At 44.2% G+C, this 17521-nt stretch overlaps 1 protein-coding gene across 1 annotated transcript in view; it reads right to left on the reverse strand.

Moving 5' to 3' along the window:
* The window catches only part of Gpr156 (G protein-coupled receptor 156), an 83630-nt gene extending 81406 nt beyond the window's left edge, over window positions 1-2224 (reverse strand). Inside the window, 1 exon segment of the mRNA XM_028894994.2 lies at window positions 1990-2224. The gene's annotated coding sequence lies outside the window, so the exon portion shown is untranslated.
* Between the last annotated feature and the right edge of the window lie 15297 nt (window positions 2225-17521).

The raw sequence follows: 17521 nt of genomic DNA on the forward strand, positions 1-17521 counted from the left end.
TTTCCATTCAACTATCAAGTCCGGTTTCTCTGCTCAGGTCGGCCTGCACTTCTCCGCTTCTGTGGATTACAGGGCTCATGGCCATTCCTTCCTCTCGCCTCTGCCCCAAGCTATTCCCTGAAAACATTGAAGGTTTGAAACATGAAATAGGCATTCTGTGGGAAATGTGCTTGCTGTGAAGGTGTTTGGATCCCCAGAACACCTAGATGTTGTGCATTCAGGTCTGTGGTTCCAGCCCTCTTACCAGGAGGTGAGAGGCAGAGACCGGAGAATCCTCGGATTCTGGCCAGCTAGCCTGGTGCACACAGCTAACACACAAATACAAAGACCTGTCTCAAACAAGACGGAAACCAGAGCCCACACCCGAGGCATCCTCTGATTGCATGTGTCTGCACACACAGACACAGACACACACACACACTCACAGACACAGACACACACACACTCACAGACACATACTCACAGACACACAAAGACGCACACTTGCGCACACATGCGCACAGACATACACAGATCATTTTTTTAAAAGTAAATCTGAGGAGAGGGGGTACTTCTCAGAAGTCTCATTTTCCTCCAATACAACTTTCAAATTGGGAGCAAGTAGAACATAGGAGCCCTCATCAAGGAACAATGTGTCCAAGGCCTCTTCTTTGTAGGTGACTCTGTTCCTTTGATCATCGTTCCATTCTTTAGGCCGGAATCTGCTTCCTGCTATTTACCATCCTTGTCTCTGCTGGGGGACATTTCTGTTTTCCCTGGACCAGGACATCTCTGTCCCCAGGCTACCACCACTCTGCCTCCAGCCATCAGGGAAGAGAGAGAAACTAAAAGTTGGAGGTGAGAGACAGAGAAAGAAAGACAATATGCCAGATACAGTAGGTGGTCCTAAAGACAGACAAAATGGGGGCCAGGGAGCCCCTCCACTCTTTCTGAGAGAGCCCTAATCCAAGCTAAGCTTGCCAAAGCACTTTATGCCCCAGACTCCAAGTGTCTGAAGCCCCTAGACAAGTGAATCCCCTTCACTTATGTGTATACACCCCCTTGTTCCTTCAGCAGCAGTAAAATCCAAAACCATCTACAAACTGGGAAGCCTGGCTGGAATTCCAGCTGCTGGGAGAATCCAGCTATTGGTGGAGAAAAGGTGTTTTTTTTCTTTACCGCCAGGCTGCCTAATTAACACACCAACAAGTGAAGGGGTTTTAAACTCCCACCAGAAAACCTTTTCTTTTCACCTAAGTACACACACACACTTAACGTCACCCTCTGAACCCTTGTTCAAAGAATACAGCGGAAAAGTCAATGTATTATAGGGTCAGGACACAATTTGCCTATTCCTTATGCGTGCACCCAGAAAAACCTGCCACTCCAGTCTCCCCACAGTTTTAATCCTGAAATGTTAACAGTTGACAGGAAAGATCAGAAAGCAGCACGTGGTGCCTAGCTTTCTAAGTGCCGGCCAGATCCAAGGATGCTGGGGCGCCTGGGGCACTCCTCGGGTGCCCAGGAACAAAGCCATCCTACAGATCGTACACAGTGTAGTAAAACTTTTCTTCTCCGACTTCAGAGCCGGGGTGGGGGAACATCGGCTCGCCACCCTGCCCTCGGGGTGAGCTTGCACCTGCAGGGTAGATTTGGGGTCACGCTTAGAAATCTCCAGACTGTGGGAAATAGTTCTGAGATCTCGTTTTTTCAGCAGTTTGCCGCTTATTCAACAAAACAGAGAAGTCACACTCTGTTCACACCCCGTTACAGCACTCTCTTCTCTCTTTTCGTTTTCCTCCCAAACTGCCATCAGCATCCCTGATCCCTTTTTTTTTTTCTTAAACCATTCCCGAACACCCTGCCCAGGTTTTAAAGAGAAGAGAGTGCCCCTGCCCTCTCCACTTGTTACTGTAGCATTCAGGTGCCCGGTGTTTTGTGGACACACGGCGTCCACCGGGAGCTCCTACAAAATCTCGGGCGTGGGGTCCTCAGGGGCGCACTGCTCACCTCGCGGGGTCCCCGGCCGCTGAGAAGCGCCGAGCCCGCTGCTGTGGGTGGGACGCGCGTGGTCTCCAGGTCTCTGGTGGGTTCTCGGGGCTGGACGGCGGCGGGAGGGACGCGGACCGCGCCCATCGCCACGCAGACAGCAGAGCGGCGGCTGTGCGGTGTGCGCGGTGCCCTGCGGGTCGCCTCCTCCCCTGCCTGCCCGCCGTCCCTCCTCTGGCGCCACCCGGCGCCAGGACCCGACTCTGCGCTCCGCTGCAGGCCGCTCCACTCCTGCGCCCCCTGTTCCCGCATCCTCCACTCCTTGGGACCTCCGTTCCCATCCGCGCGGTTCGAGAGTCACCCCATCCCCCAGCAGCTCCTCGCACTGTGCTCAGAGAGCACGGGGTGGGGTAGGGGGGGGGTAAGGGGTGGCTGGCCCGGGGAGCCCTGCAGGCGAAGGATGCTCAGGCCTGGGGGGAGCAGGTCCTGCGCCTGGTTCTCAGACTCGGGTCCCAAACTGGCCACTTGCATCCCCCCCTTCCTTCCTCTCTCCTTTCCTTACCCCTCTCTTTCTTACCCCCTCCTCTCTTCTTTCTTTTTCCTCATCCTTCTTTTTTTTTTTTTTTTTTTATCTCTGCACTCTTTGATTCTTTGCATTGAGTTTATGTTTACTTTAGAATCAGAAAGACAAGAATGTTGCGTATAATAGGAATGTACAGTGTGTAGGACTCGCTTAAGGAAAACCCGGCATGGGCCCAGGTGGGGAGAGAGCATGAGCTGGGCCCTGGGTATCTGCTTTGAACTTCATATCTTCATTTATTTTATTCTAAATCCGCAGACCTAAGTGTCCGTGTACAGGATGAAGTGGATGAGAACTCACTCATCCAGGGAGACACATCTCAGGCCCCAAACGCCACATTTTTTTTTTACCACATACTTTAGGGACAGGAGATGAAAGGGAACCCAATAGGGCTGCAGGGTTCAGATCACATGATAGGGAAGGTTGGGTTTAATATTTTCACACACACACACACACACACACACCCGCTATGTCACCCAAAGCCTTCTTGTCACAGGAAAATATTTTATTAACGAGGAAAGAAATAAAGCAAACGTCTTATTTAAGAAAACGAGCAAAATGTGACTTTCTGTTCTGCACAGCTAGATGCTGTCATTGAGAGGCTACGGAGGTCCCTTTGATTCTCCACCTTTGGGGTTACCTAGTTTAAAAGGCTGTGGCGGGGTGTGGGGGTGTGGGGGAGCTGGAACAATGTCTCAGTTGGTAAAGCGTTTGCCCTGCAAACATGAGGACCTGAACCAGTTCCGACACCCACCCACATATAAAAATCCCCGAGACTGTAACCCCAAGGCTGGAGGCGGGGAGGGCAGGGCACAGAGACAGGCGGATCTCTGGGGTTTCCTGGACAGCCAATCTAAACTGGTTAAACTTCAGGATCACTGGGAGTGCCTGTCTCAAAACTAGGACAAAACTAGGACAGTTGAGGAAGACAGCTGCCATCAATTTCTGATCGCCACGTGTCTTCCTTCACGCATGCGTTTCCGGGACTGTCTTTCTCCGCCAATGCTCACTTCAGAATCCAAAGCTGGATCTTGAAATCTGTGGTTCCACATTAAGGATTTCCCCTCTGCTCTCCGTGGCCTTTACCTTACCCCGGAATCCCTCTAAAAGTAGCCGTGGACTCCTTCCAGCTTGGTCCCCTTTCCCATCCCTCTGTCCTTTTCCCATCAAGCTATGTCGCAGTTCCTCAGTTCCTGGCCACCGATTTTCATCTCCCACCTGGATCTACCGCATTTCCTTCAGAAGTGTTTCTGGCGATTCTCTTCTCCTCCGCATTCCCACACTGCTGCCCTTGTTAAGTTTTAATTACCCTGGGCTGAATCATTTTAATAGTTTCCTAACAGGTCTCCTAACCTGCCTCTGGGTCTCCTCGCCATCAACACAGACTTAAGAAGTCACTTTCAAGACAAAACAAGCAAACCACCGCCTACCCATGCTGTAACTCTCCCCTGCGATTTTAACACCGTCAAACTGCCACAGTTGAAGAGCCGGTTGGCTTTCCAACCCTCTGTCCACTCCTATCAAGCGAAGTCAACTGCAGATCTCGGAATACACCCTGCCTGGGCTGTCAAAGCATCTTTCTTTTGCTCCCTCCCTTTCCTCATCCACATCTTTACCGGTTGAATTGCCCCGGACCCTTCAGTGTCTGAATCAAATGCCTTGTCCATCAACATCATTCTTCCAGATCTTATCATTCAGATCCGTGAGATGAGTTAACGGCTCCTTCTTAGCACTCTGCCTGTTACAGCCCTAAGTGGGGTGCCACAGCTGATTGTGTCTTCCTGTCACCCTGCCAGAGTGTACAAGGCAAAGTATGCTTCTGTCTCATCTTCTTCCCCCCAAGGCATTGGGCACATATGTTTTTATTTTATTTTATTTTATTTTATATTATTTTATTTTATTTAAAAAGGTTTGCATTTCAGCCTGGCGATGGTGGTGCACGCCTTTAATCCCAGAACTTGGGAGGCAGAAGCAGGCGAATCTTTGAGTTTGTAGTCTGCCTGGTCTACAGAGTGAGTTCCAGGATGGAAACTCTGTCTCAAAAACCAAAAAGAAAAAGTTTAAATCTCTCTCTCTCTCTCTCTCTCTCTCTCTCTCTCTCTATATATATATATATATATATATATATATATATATATATATATATATATATATGTATATTATGTGTGTATGTATATATACATATATATTTGTGTATGTGTATGTATATATGGTACATATGTATATATATGAAATATAGATTGTGTATAATTTCCTATAACAGTCTCATGTGGCACATATCTCAGGCCAGCCTCAAACCTATGGCAATCCTCCTGCTTCAGCCTCCCAAACAAGTGATTACAATAATTTTTTTTAAAAAGGATTTATTTTTATTTAATGTGTGCTTTCCTGCATGTATGCATGTATACCAGATGCATGCCTGGTGCCCACCAAGTTCAGAAGAGTAAATTGCATATCCTAGAACTGGAGTTACAGACAGTTGTGAGCCACCATGAGGGTGCCTGGGAGCTGAACCCACATTTCCTGCAAGCATTCTGTGGACCCATGTACTCAACCTAGAGCCTGGCTTATTTTGCTAAGCAGGATGATCTCCAGCTCCACCCATGTTACTATACATGACATCATTTCATTATTCTTTTAAAAACGGATTCATCACTTTTATCCATGTGGATATGTGCATGTGTACATGGGTGCCCATGGAGGTAGAGGCCAGAAGACAGCATGGATCCTCTGGAGCTGCAGTTACAGGTGGTTATGAGCTGCCCAGTGTGGTGTGGGAACTGAACTCTGGGCCTTTGCAAGAGCAGAATGCTTGTAACCGTGGAGCCATCTCTCTGGCCCTTCATTATCCTTTATGACTGACAATTACTCTACCATACATATACACTACATTTTCTTGATCCATTCATTCATTGGTGGGTACCCAGGCTAATACTACAATGCAGCTTTTATCAATAGTGCTGCAATTAACATGGGTGTACAGTCACTGCTTCTGCATGCTGAGTTTGATTTCTTTGAATATCTGCAAAAATGGTACAGCTGGATCATAAGGCAGGTCTGTTTATCTCCATATCCTCATCCAGCTACTTCCTCCCTCCCTCCCTCCCTCTCTCTCTCTCTCTCTCTCTCTCTCCCCTCTCCCTTGCCCACCTCTCTTACATGTGTTTGGCGTGTATCCATGTTTAGATGCATACTCGCATGTATAGGAACACTTGTGTGAGCAAGTGCACATCCACATGGAGACCAGGGTTGACAAGGAGTGGCCTCCTCAATCTCTCACCACCTCATTTATTCAGGCAGGGTCTCTCATTGAACCCATGTTTGCTGATTTCCTGTCTAACTAGTCAGCTTGCCTTGGGATGGGAACACACACACACACACACACACACACACACACACCCGCCCCCCCCAAACTCCAGTCCTCACATGCAAGCTGCAAGTGTCTTATCCACTGACCCATCCTGTGTGGTTTTTTGATGACACCCATTCTGAACGGGGTGAGATGGAATCTCGGTGACATTTTTTAATTTTTCTGATGTTCCTGTTTGTGTCTCCTGGGTGCTAGGGTTACAGAAGTGTATATGCGGTGCTCGGGATTGAAGCCAGGACCTCATGCATGCCAGGTGAGCACTATACTAATTGAGCTGTAGCCCCAGATTTCACTGTTGCTGTTTAAAAACAGATTGAATTTATTTAGTTACTTACTTTGTATGTGTGCCTGTACATGTGTACACTTACACAACATACAGCATAACCTCTGGGGGGGGAGTCAGAGGACGACTTATGGGAGCCAGTTTTCTCCTTCCATCACGTGGGTTCCAGAGATCAAACTGAGATCATCGGGTTCAACAGCATGTGTTTTTACCCACAGAGCCATCTTGTCAATCCCTAATATTGTTTTTTATTGACTACTCCATGTTAACAATTCATTTCCTCCAACAACGTTGATTTCTTCATTTGCATCATCTGAGAGATTTTTGAAATTTAGGTCTTGACACTTTGGGGCCATTTTTTTTTTTTTTGAAGATAACTAACACTAGTGAAATGTTTCCGAAGTTGGAACAACTTCCACAGCAAGATGAATTACTAATTGCAAGATGGCTGACAGGAACTTGAAGACAGGCTAACAGTAGACGTACGCACATTTCAGTAGAAAGACTCTGAAGATAAAATCTCATTAGTGAGCCTTCTTAGGCTGGGTGGGGAATTGAAGGAACGGCACCCCTGTGTCCAACTGGTAGATGTAATGTTTTCATATAAGTTGAGGCACTATTGTTACCTCAGTTTATATCAATAGACTACCAACCAGCTGCTGTAGCTTGACAAAGTGGAACCCTCTTCCCATCCCATCCCTTCTCCTGAAACTATAACTTCTATTTTAGATTCTCCTCTGGATTCCTTTTCATTTTGTTCCTGGTTAGAATTGAAAACTAAGTCCTAGGAGTTTTACCTTGAAATTGCCCCAAAGAAAAAGACCCCTGAGCATTGCAGAGAGGGGGGGATGCCCAAGGCAAGTTGCCTGTTTGGATTGAACTGAAGAGATCTTGTTGGGGAGAAAAGGGAGGTGATGGTCGGGTGAGGTGGAACTAGAACGTGCAATTTCCTGACCACGGTCTAAGTAGAGTTTCAGAATTTTGAGGTCCAGACTCTTAATTTCCTTCCCAGGGGCCCAGGAGAGATGCTACCAACGACAGAGAAAGGATCTCGATACACCAAGCTCTTTTGTCCATTAACTTTATTCTTCTATGACAAAATTCTATCTATGCAGCTTCAGCTCTGTCCTCACATTCAGCTCCCTCTGTGTCCATTTTTCCTGTCCTCATAGTTTTAGTAAGCTCCTATGCTTTTGACCTCATCTTTGTCCTCTGTTCCTTATTGTCCATCTATCCTTCCTAGCTCCTTACTACAGGCTCTCAGAAAACTCTACAAGAGATCTGCTTTATCCTCTACCGAAGCTCTGTCTTTCTCTCTTCTCTCTGGCCACACGATTCTGTGTCTGCCTGTGGAAATTCGCTCCGGTCCTTACTGCACCTGGTTATGCAAAAAGTCCTGTTGTCCTCAGTCAGTCTCTCTGCCATGCCCCTAGGCCTGAAGGAAGGGGATGGTCTGAGCCTCACTTGCAAGAAGCAAAGCTATGCACCTGCAGCCTGCTTGTCTCCTAGACTCAGCAGGGAGTTAGTCACCTAGAGGTTCAGCAGGTCTGAAAAGCTGAACTGTTTGCCAAATGGTCTAGTAATATATGGAACCACAAGAAATTCATAGCAAGGCACAGCTGAATAGTAAAGCTGTATAACACCAAGTATTCCGTGATAAATGGCTTCCCATTTGACAGACCCTTGGTCAGTCAAACTATACCTTTAATAAACAGCTGAATCTCTATAATATATTCTTGTGGCTCACACGAGAAGAGACAGTGGAGACTAATGGTTAAAGGTCAGTGATGCTGAATAGAAATGCAAGGCAGAGGCTTCCCACTCGGGCCTAAAAACTACTAGGGGAAGGAAAAACGTGAATGCTTTCCTCTACACCTGACTCAACATGCAAGCGTAGAACCTCAAAACTGGGACAACTCTTAAAGCCCGTCCAGGTCAAACTCCTCAATTTAAAAATGAAGAATAGACGCTCAGAGAGATGAAAAAATTTACCCTGTGCGCACCGGGTGGTACCTAAAAAAACTAAACGGTGATGTCAATGGGAGGAATCTGCCCCAGGAAAGAGTCAATAGCAACAGCAAGAGCAGCTTCAAGGAAGAGGGGCCAGTGCCCTGCAGGAGTCCAATAACACAGTGGGTTAGAACTGTTTCCGGGAGCAAATCAAATAACTTCCTACAAGGTGAGGAGGGAGATCCTGGTCCTCATGTGTGTGGGTGCCCATCTTGTGTGAACCAGAGACCGAGTCATAGTAATTAGCAGGTTTTGTTAGGTTGTCTTTTTCATGTTACAGTCGTGCACCTAAAGCAACACTTGGGTGACTCTCTGAGCCGCCAGCAAGCCTTTTAAAGAGGTGAGAGTCCTCGGCTGTCAACCTTGCTTGGTTGCACCTGAGGCCATCGGTAGGGAACGCCACTGTGACTCTCAACAGGGACCTGTCTTATAGGCCTCACTGCCCAACCATGAGTTCCACAGGACAGGTAGGAACAAGATACACTTGTGGGAAACAGAAATACACATGATATTAAGAAGAAAAAAGTTTGCTGGGTGGTGGTGGCACATGCCTTTAATCCCAGCACTCGGGAGGCAGAGGCAGGTGGATCTCTGGGTTTGAGGCCAGCCTGGTCTACAGAGTGAGTTTCAAGACAGCCAGGACTACACAGAGAAACCCTGTCTCAAAAAAAAAAAAAAAAACAAAACAAAACAAAAAACCAATAGGCAATCTCTGTCTTTGTTTGCTTGCTTTCTTTTCTTTTTAAGATTTACTTTATTTTTATTTTATGTTATGTGTTTTGCCTGCATGTATGTCTGTGCACGATGTGTATGCCGCACCGAAGCAGGCCGGAAGAGAGTGTTGGATCCCCTGGGGCTTGGAATTAGAGGTGGTTGTGACCCACCAGCCTTGGTGCCTCTGCAAGAACAGCCAATACTTTTACCTGCTGAGCCATCTCTCCAGTCTCCAGCCCCTTAATTTGCCTTTTACTGCTGTGACAAAACCCCATGTCCAAAAGCAACTTGAGGAGGAAAGGATTTATTTCACCTTACAGCTTACGGTCCATCATAAAGAGAAGTCAGAGGAGAAAATTCACGGGCGGAGCCTAGAGGCGGAAATTGAAGCAGAGGCCGTGGAGCAGCGCTGCTTACTGGCTGGCTTCCTTAGACAACCCAGGACGCCCACCTGCCGTGGTTAGCACTCCACACAGCGAACTGGGCCCTCCAGCATCAGTCACTGATCAAGACAATGTGGGGCTCTCCTTGCACATGGCTGGGGTTAGATTCCCAGCACCTACTCGGTAGCTTGCAAGTATCTGGAACTCCATTGCCTCCGTGGACAGGGTACACATGTGATGCACAGACAGATTATCATATAAAACATCCACACATATACAATAAAATAATTCAAAAGAAACAACATCAAAAACCTGCTCTCACAGACTTGCCTACAGGCCAGTCTGATGGATACAATTTCTCCGCTGAGATCCCCTCTTCCCAGGTATGTCCAGGTTTGTGTCGAAGGCTAACCTGCACCATCTCCAACCTGCTTTTGTCACCCAGTGTTTTATGCACCATGGCTCACTGCTTTGTTTTTAATTAAGATTTATTTGTATTATTTTTCAGTGTGTGTGTGTGTGTGTGTGTGTGCACATGGACCTGTGATTGCGGATGCATGTGGAGGCCAGAGGCATAGGACCCCTGCTACTTGAGTTACAGGTGGTTGTGAGTCACCTGACATGGGTTCTGGGAACCAAACTTGGGTCCTCTCCAAGAGCAGTATGTGCTCTTGCCTTCTAGGCTAGCATTCGACGTGATGGGCTTCATCACAGCGTCTTTATACATAAACATCCTTCTATTTCCTTCTTCGTACCTCTCCCTCACTGCCCTTCCCTCTCCTCTCCAGCTGGTTCCCATTCTTGCTCCAGTGAGTTCTCAATTCTTCTTTCCTAGGACATGTATTCCATTATTTCTGTTTCCTACCTCCCTTAAATTTCTTCCTCCCTCTCCTGATCCAGAAGAAGAATCTTAACAGGATTCCCACACTCCACCAAGCTAGATGTTCAGAGTCCAAACCCAGCCGGTCCTCTGAGGCTGGGAAGCTTAGTGGTTATCCTAGCTCTTCTTAGGAAAAAAAAAAGAGAAGAAATTACTTAGTCTTAATGTTTTTAAGAAAATATCACTCTCCCCCCAGTTTAAGTGAGGCTCTAAGTTTAATCCTACCACACACACACACACACACACACACACACACACACACACATATCCATACATCATCTATAAAATTGCATTTCTATGTATGACATATATACACATACATAATTACATTTCTGTGCATGACATACATACATAAAATATGTATAATTACATATATAGATGATATTTTATACACACTTAAGTCACACTTTCTATGTTTGTCCATAAAGATTTCATTCTTTTTAATGGTCACTGGCACCCCATTATATGAATATGCCATTATTTGTTTCAGCAATCTCCATTGATAAAATTTGGGCAGCTTCTAATACTTTACTGACATGACACAATATTTACACTTGTTTTTCTGTGCTAGTATTTCTTAGAACTGGAATGACTAGGTCAAAGGGTATGAAAATACACTGTTATATAACTCGACACTTTAAACCTATTGCTTAATACATTGTGAAAGTCTTTCCAGATCGTAAATACTCAGTTTAGCTGCCAATATTATAATCTATGCCTATATTAAAAGTTACGTTCTCAAGCTCTAGAAATAGAACGGCATCTAAATATTCACTATGACAAACCATTTAGCAGTACTGTAGCTTAGTCTTTGTATGTGTGCTTAAGCTCAGACGTGAACCCCCAGAAACACAAGCACTTATTTAAGGGGTATGGATATAAAAAATGATAACTTCTGTTGTCTCTTTATTACAGAAATAATACATCATTGTCCTTGACCGAGAAACATGATAGGCAAAACCATCACAGCTATACCGTCCCAGCTCCCAGAGGTCACTTCTGTCGTCTATTCTGTCTGCTGTACTTTTTGAATGTACAACATGGAGTTCGTGCTACTTAGAGCTGCTGCTGATAAATAGCCTTTCATTTACACCCATCGTTTTAAAGATCTGCATAGTTTTGTCTTAGGTGCACAAAATCTTATTTCCACAAGCCTCATTGCTGGGCATTTAGGTCGTTAAGGAAACTTTTCTGGTGCGTGCCGTTTAAGTGGAAGCAACCCTCTCACTGTTGAGGGGCCTTTAAGAAAGGTTCCTGTGTGTTCCACCCGCGACTAAGAGGGCAGGAATGGGCCTAGGCGTGGAAAGGAACTGGGCGAAGAACAGAACGTGCTCCCGCGGGGCTTTCAATAAAGAGGAAGTGCCGGGGAAATGTTTCAGCCAACTCCTAGAAGAGGTCTCCTCATGGTCGGTGCCTGAGCTTTGAAGATAAAACATACATGGGCATGGCTGGCTGCTGAGGGGTGAGGGAGGCAAATCCTTGACTTCAGCTCAAGCTGCAGTGAACTGTCAGCGCCTCAAGTGCGGTGTGTGACTGCAGCTTTCCCACCGGGCCACCAAGCAAAGGCCACAGTCAGCTTTCAAAGGTCACATACCAGACTCCACAACAAATAACACATTGCTGAGCCTTGTCCCGTGTCCTTTACCCGACCTGAGCATGCCAGGGCGCCTGTAGTATGCGTGGAAGTTTGTCAGGGTTGGATCAGCGAGGACTAACATGATTTCCTTTGAGGAACGTCTCTAACATCTAAGGGAGGACAAAGAGTTCCAGCAGAATTGGGCAACTGATTCATGAGGTTCCGAAGCAGGCTGGGCCAGGTCTAGCGCGAGGTCAGGTCTTCATTCATCTCGGCTGAGGACTCTCCTGGACTGAATCCTAAACACGTGTGGTGTGAATGGTGGTTCTTCTGCACAACCTAAGACAGTCCTGAGAAACTCCCCGTTTCTAGTTTTCCTTTTTCTAAAAAAAGTCATCTATTTTGGTCTCTCTTGAGTTTCCTTTAAATTTCTTGACATTTACAGCTTGCCCTATTTCGTTAACTAATGGGTCCTTAGTCAATTGTCCATTTTATATATATTACATATAACTTTATTAATTTTTTCAGCTCTAGGATTTAAAAACTTTGATATTTAATGTCGAGTAAAGTGGTCTGATTATCAGCCACGTCCAGATCCTTCATGGTTACACAACTTTCATCATATCTCCATTGCCTCCTGCCTGCCCAGATATGATTGTTTTGTTGTTCTTTTCAACCACAAAATGAAAGACCCTCAGGCCTACGGCCAACATATGTGAACATTCCTGAGTTTCATGAAAACATTCTTCTAACTATGACCATCGCTGTCTTGGCTGTCCATCCCAGGACAGCACCCATGAGGCTCTTGGAGAGAGACCTGGAGTTCAATAAACCTTGCCCCTTAAAAATGTCTTCATTTCTTCTTGGGTTATCGAAGTAGTTGTTAGGCGTTCCTGCCCACCTACGCGCCTCTAACACTTCCCTGCAGTCGGTGTCTCTCCTCCTCTTTACAGGATCTCATGTATCCCAGGTTGTCCTCAACCTTCCCAGTGCTGGGATCATATGCAAGAACCACCACGCCGTGTTCATGTAATGCTGGGGATCGAACCTGGATCTCCGTGCAAGCCTCTGCTAACTGAGTTACATCCTTGGCTTTTGATTGCTTATTCATTTAAAAGATTTATTTATTTATTTATTATTTATTTATTTGTTTATCTATCCATCCATCTATCCATCTATCTATCTATCTATCTATCTATCTATCTATCTATCTATCAATCTATTTATCTATCTAACTTGTATGTGTGTGAGCCTACAGTGAGTTTACGTGTACCACATGAGAGCAGGAGCCTGCAGAGAAGAAAAGGGGGTGTTAGAACTCCTTGAAACTGGAATTACAAGCAGTTGCAGGCTGCCATGTGGGTTCTAGGAACCAAACCCGGTTTCTGAAAGAGCAGTAAGCATTTTTAACTGCTGAGAGCCATCTTCTCAACCTCCGTCCAATTCATTTATTTTTTAAATAAATGTAAATGTAAAATATAAATAAGGAGTTTGCACACAATGTACTGTGGGTGTACTTAATGTTACTGAACTATATGATTAAAACTCCTTTAAAGGAACCAGGTGTAGTGGCATATGCCTTTAATCCCAGCACTTGGGAGACAGGCAGGTGGATCTCTCTTGAGTCTACAGAGAGAGAGTTCCAGGACAGTCCAGGCTGTTATACTGAGAACCCTTGTCTCAAAAAAAAAAAAAAAAAAAAAAAAGTTAAAATGTTAAATTTCTGTTGTGTCTATTTATTTTATAATCAGAAAGTAAGTAAATAAGCATATGTAAACTCACGTTAATAAATAATATTTGCAGGAGGAGAGAATGGCAGGATGTGTGAGCAGCTCTGAGGTGGCATTCAAAACAAGCTCAGTGCCTGTGTCTGTGCCTCTCACCAAGGTTAACCAATTGAGGTTAACCTTGGCTTTTATGGGCACCCAGAAAGGAGTCCAGGACATGCATATTTGCCTGGAGTAGGTGGAGAAGGAGAACTTAGTCATTTTAAATTCCCCATTTGAGTTGGAATTAGACTCTGCACTGTTGTGTGAAATTAAAGAGCAGGAAGATTTATTGGGCAGTGTGACCAGCTTTCTTCCTGAGTAACCAAGGGCTTGACTTGTACTGAACCGAGGTAAAGTCTGGGCTGGATTCTTGTGGCTCAGAAGTAGTCCTCGAGGCACAGGCTCTTAGACTATTCATTGAAAGGACCCAGGTCTGCCCTACTTTCCATGAAGACAAGGAGAACCAGGGAGGGTTTGCATGCTCCAGAGCACACAGACGGTACGTGACTGGACCAAGACTATAACTTACAATCCCAGCACTGTTTTTCAGTAATGGTGATGATAAATTTTAAATTATCTCAATATTCATAGCTCAAATGTCTCCCCCCCCACCTCTCTCCTTATTGATTGCTCAACTAGTGATCATAATTTTGGGTCTGGTGTTGGCAATTCTTCTATCTATTATGTGATCCTGATTGCTAATACCGTTTCTAGAATATTCATGCCTATGTTCTACCAGTGAGATTAGCCTGTAGTATTCTTTGCATGCTATTATATTCACCGATACTGTAATGTATATGTTTCTGTGTTTTAATATCTCTGAAATCAGAACGCAGCGGGAAAAGCTGCCATTGGCCTGGCCCAGGTCATGACATGATGCTCATGGCCTCTTCTGGACAGGTCTGAAATGTTCCAATGACAAACTGCTGTTCCAATGACTCTTGCAAAAACAAGAAAGCCACTGTAAATTAAAACTTCCCAAGGGGAAAGCAGTCATTGGGAAAAGAATCCCAGAAACAGACCTCTTTTTCAGAAAAAGTCATATTGCCTGTATTTTGATAGTATAGAGGATGACATTATAGAGGATGTCATTGACAGCATCAGAGACCTGAAAAATAATCAGGACAGAGTGGTGTTGAGGACAAAGAATTTCCCCCAATGTCTTATCTGTTTCTCTCATGTTCATTATTCTTTGAAACTTTAAAAATAGACACAAAGCAGTGCTTTTATTAAATTTAAAACAAAAATCCTAAGTGATTTTGCACTAGAACATTAAATGAAGTGAGTTTTACAGTCCTTGACATTTTCTTTTACATGAAATAAAACCATACAGTTTTGATATTAAACCACAAAAGGAACCAAAGAGAATTCTATTTTAATTTTCTTCTAGACCTTGTATAGGCAGAGTTTTCTTGTCCCAACCACCTGCTCCCAAATAACCAGCAGCTGCTTCCCAAATAGCTGACTTGGAGACTTAATATTAATTATAAATGTTCAGCCAATAGCTCAGGCTTGTTACTAACTAGCTTTTATAATTTAGCCCATTTCTGTTAATTTATGTGCTGCCCCGAGGCTCGTGGCTTTTACCTCTATCCCATTTTGTGTGTTTGACTTGTTCAGCGTCTGAATGATGACTCCCTTGACTCCACCCTTCTTCATCCCACCCTTCTCAGTTTGGCTTTCCCACCTAACTTTATCCTGTTCAGCTATTGACCAGTCAGATTGTTTATTAAACCAATCATAGTGACATATATTCACATAGTGCACAGAAGGATTATTCTGCAGCAACCTTGACTGTTTACAACAACATCAGAATTAGCAATTGGTCGCTGATACTCAACTATGAGCACATGGAACCCTGGAATTGTCCCCGAGCAGGATCTGAAAGTACCATTCCAAGCTTTTCTCCAATTGATTGGCTAATCTTTATTTTCTGATTTCACTTTGATAATTTGCATGTTCACTAGGAAATTACCCACTGTCTTCAAAATTCCAGTTTGTTGGCATAGAATCATTACAGTTTTTAATCACTTCTTTCTGTGGCTCATGGATCACTTTCACTCAGTCTTGTCCTGAACAAATTTGTGTACCCCTTTGTACAATGAGAAACTTGTGTCCACACATAGTTTCTTCTTTTCTGGTATAATCACTTGCTTTGTTTTCCATTCTTTGTTGTTTTTTAATTTATTTATGAAAAAACAAACTGTGTTTTATTTTCTCTTATTTAACATTGAAAACATTTATGGCACACATTTTTATCTTTCGAGTACAGTTTTCACTGTGACCTTTGGATTTTGGTAAAAAATATTTTCTTTCTGATTGATGACAAGTACTATTATACTTTGAATTTTTTCCTCTTCACATGATTTTGATCATTTTAAAACCATAACTTTGTGTATGTATGCATTTCTGTGTGTGGGTAGGTGCCTATCAGTGCCAGTTCCTCCAGAGGCCACCAGATCCTCTGGCTTTGAAGTTACAGGTGTTTGTGAGCTGTCCGGCCTGCATGCTGGGAACCAAACTCTGGTCCTCTGTGAGAGAAATACAGTATGAGTGCTTAATGGCTGAGCCATCTAGCCCCAATTTTGGTAACTTCTATATTATCTAATTCCAACTTTATTTGAGTGAGATCCGAAACTATGTCTAAGGACATTTCCCGGTGGTGCAGAGAAAAGCAGAGAGCCTTGGGTGACAGACTCATCATCATAAATAAAGCAACAGGAGCAGAGAATGTAGCTGTGAGAATTTGTTAAGGATGTTTTTGTTTTGTTTTTCAGACAGGTTCTCACTACATAGCACAGGCTGGCCTTGAACTTATGATCCTTCCTCCTGTGCCTTCTGAGCATTGGGTTATAGCCTGATCACTTCAAGGATTTATTCATTATTAAATATATCTGACTTTTTTTTTTTAAAGATTTATTTATTATGTATACAGTGTTCTGCCTGCATGACAGAAGAGGGCACCAGATCTTATTACAGATGGTTGTGAGCCACCATGTGGTTGCTGGGAATTGAACTCAGGACCTCTGGAAGAGCAGCCAGCGCTCTTAACCGCTGAGCCATCTCTCCAGCCCATATCTGACTTCTGTAAGTATTCTGTGGATACCAAAATACCTTGTTTTCATTTTTTTTGTTCGTTTGAGAGATGGCATATTTACACATAGGCACCCATTATATCATGGTATTCAATTTTTCTATCATGCCATGCTGAACATAACATGTTCTTAAGGTTTGCCCAGTTCTGAAACCAACATATCAGAGTCTCTGGGTATAATGATCTTATCTACTTCTTCTTGTGTGTCTTACAGTTTTGGCCTTAGACATTTAGCCCTTGTGTTCATTTTCATGTGTGCTTATACATCCATGATCTGTCTTTTTATCTATGAACCTCTATTTCAATTTTCATTGCTCACTACCATCTCCTCCCTTCTCTGTCATTTTCCTAGCTCTGTTATGGTTTGTCTGTTGGTTGGTTAAGTCCCCTCTGAAACATTTTCTTCAGGTGGGAAAACACAGGGTTTAGTCTCCAACTTCTGGCCTGTCTCTAAGTAGATTTCTTTCACCCTTATATCTGAGTGGAGTTTTGACTGGTCAAGAATTTCATGAGTTGGAGTCCTTTTTTTATCAGAAGTCTGTGGCTGTTATTGTACTAACTTCCAGAAATCAGATCCTGTTTTTTTTTTTAATAAGATTTATTTATTGGGGTTGGAGAGATGGCTCAGAGGTTAAGAACACTGGCTGTTCTTCCAGAGGTCCTGAGTTCAATTCCCAGCAACCACATGGTGGCTCACAACCATCTGTAATGAGATCTGGTGCCCTCTTCTGGCCTGCGGGGATACATACAAACAGAACACTGTATACATAAATATTTTTATTTATTTATTTTATTAATAATATTTTAGTAATATTTTTAATAACTTTTACTAATTTGTGGTGAGTATCTTGCCTGCATGTATGTGTACCACCTGCATGCAGTACCTGAGGAGGC

This window comes from Peromyscus leucopus, chromosome 12 (genome assembly GCF_004664715.2).
Source record: "Peromyscus leucopus breed LL Stock chromosome 12, UCI_PerLeu_2.1, whole genome shotgun sequence".
Lineage (NCBI taxonomy): Eukaryota > Metazoa > Chordata > Mammalia > Rodentia > Cricetidae > Peromyscus > Peromyscus leucopus.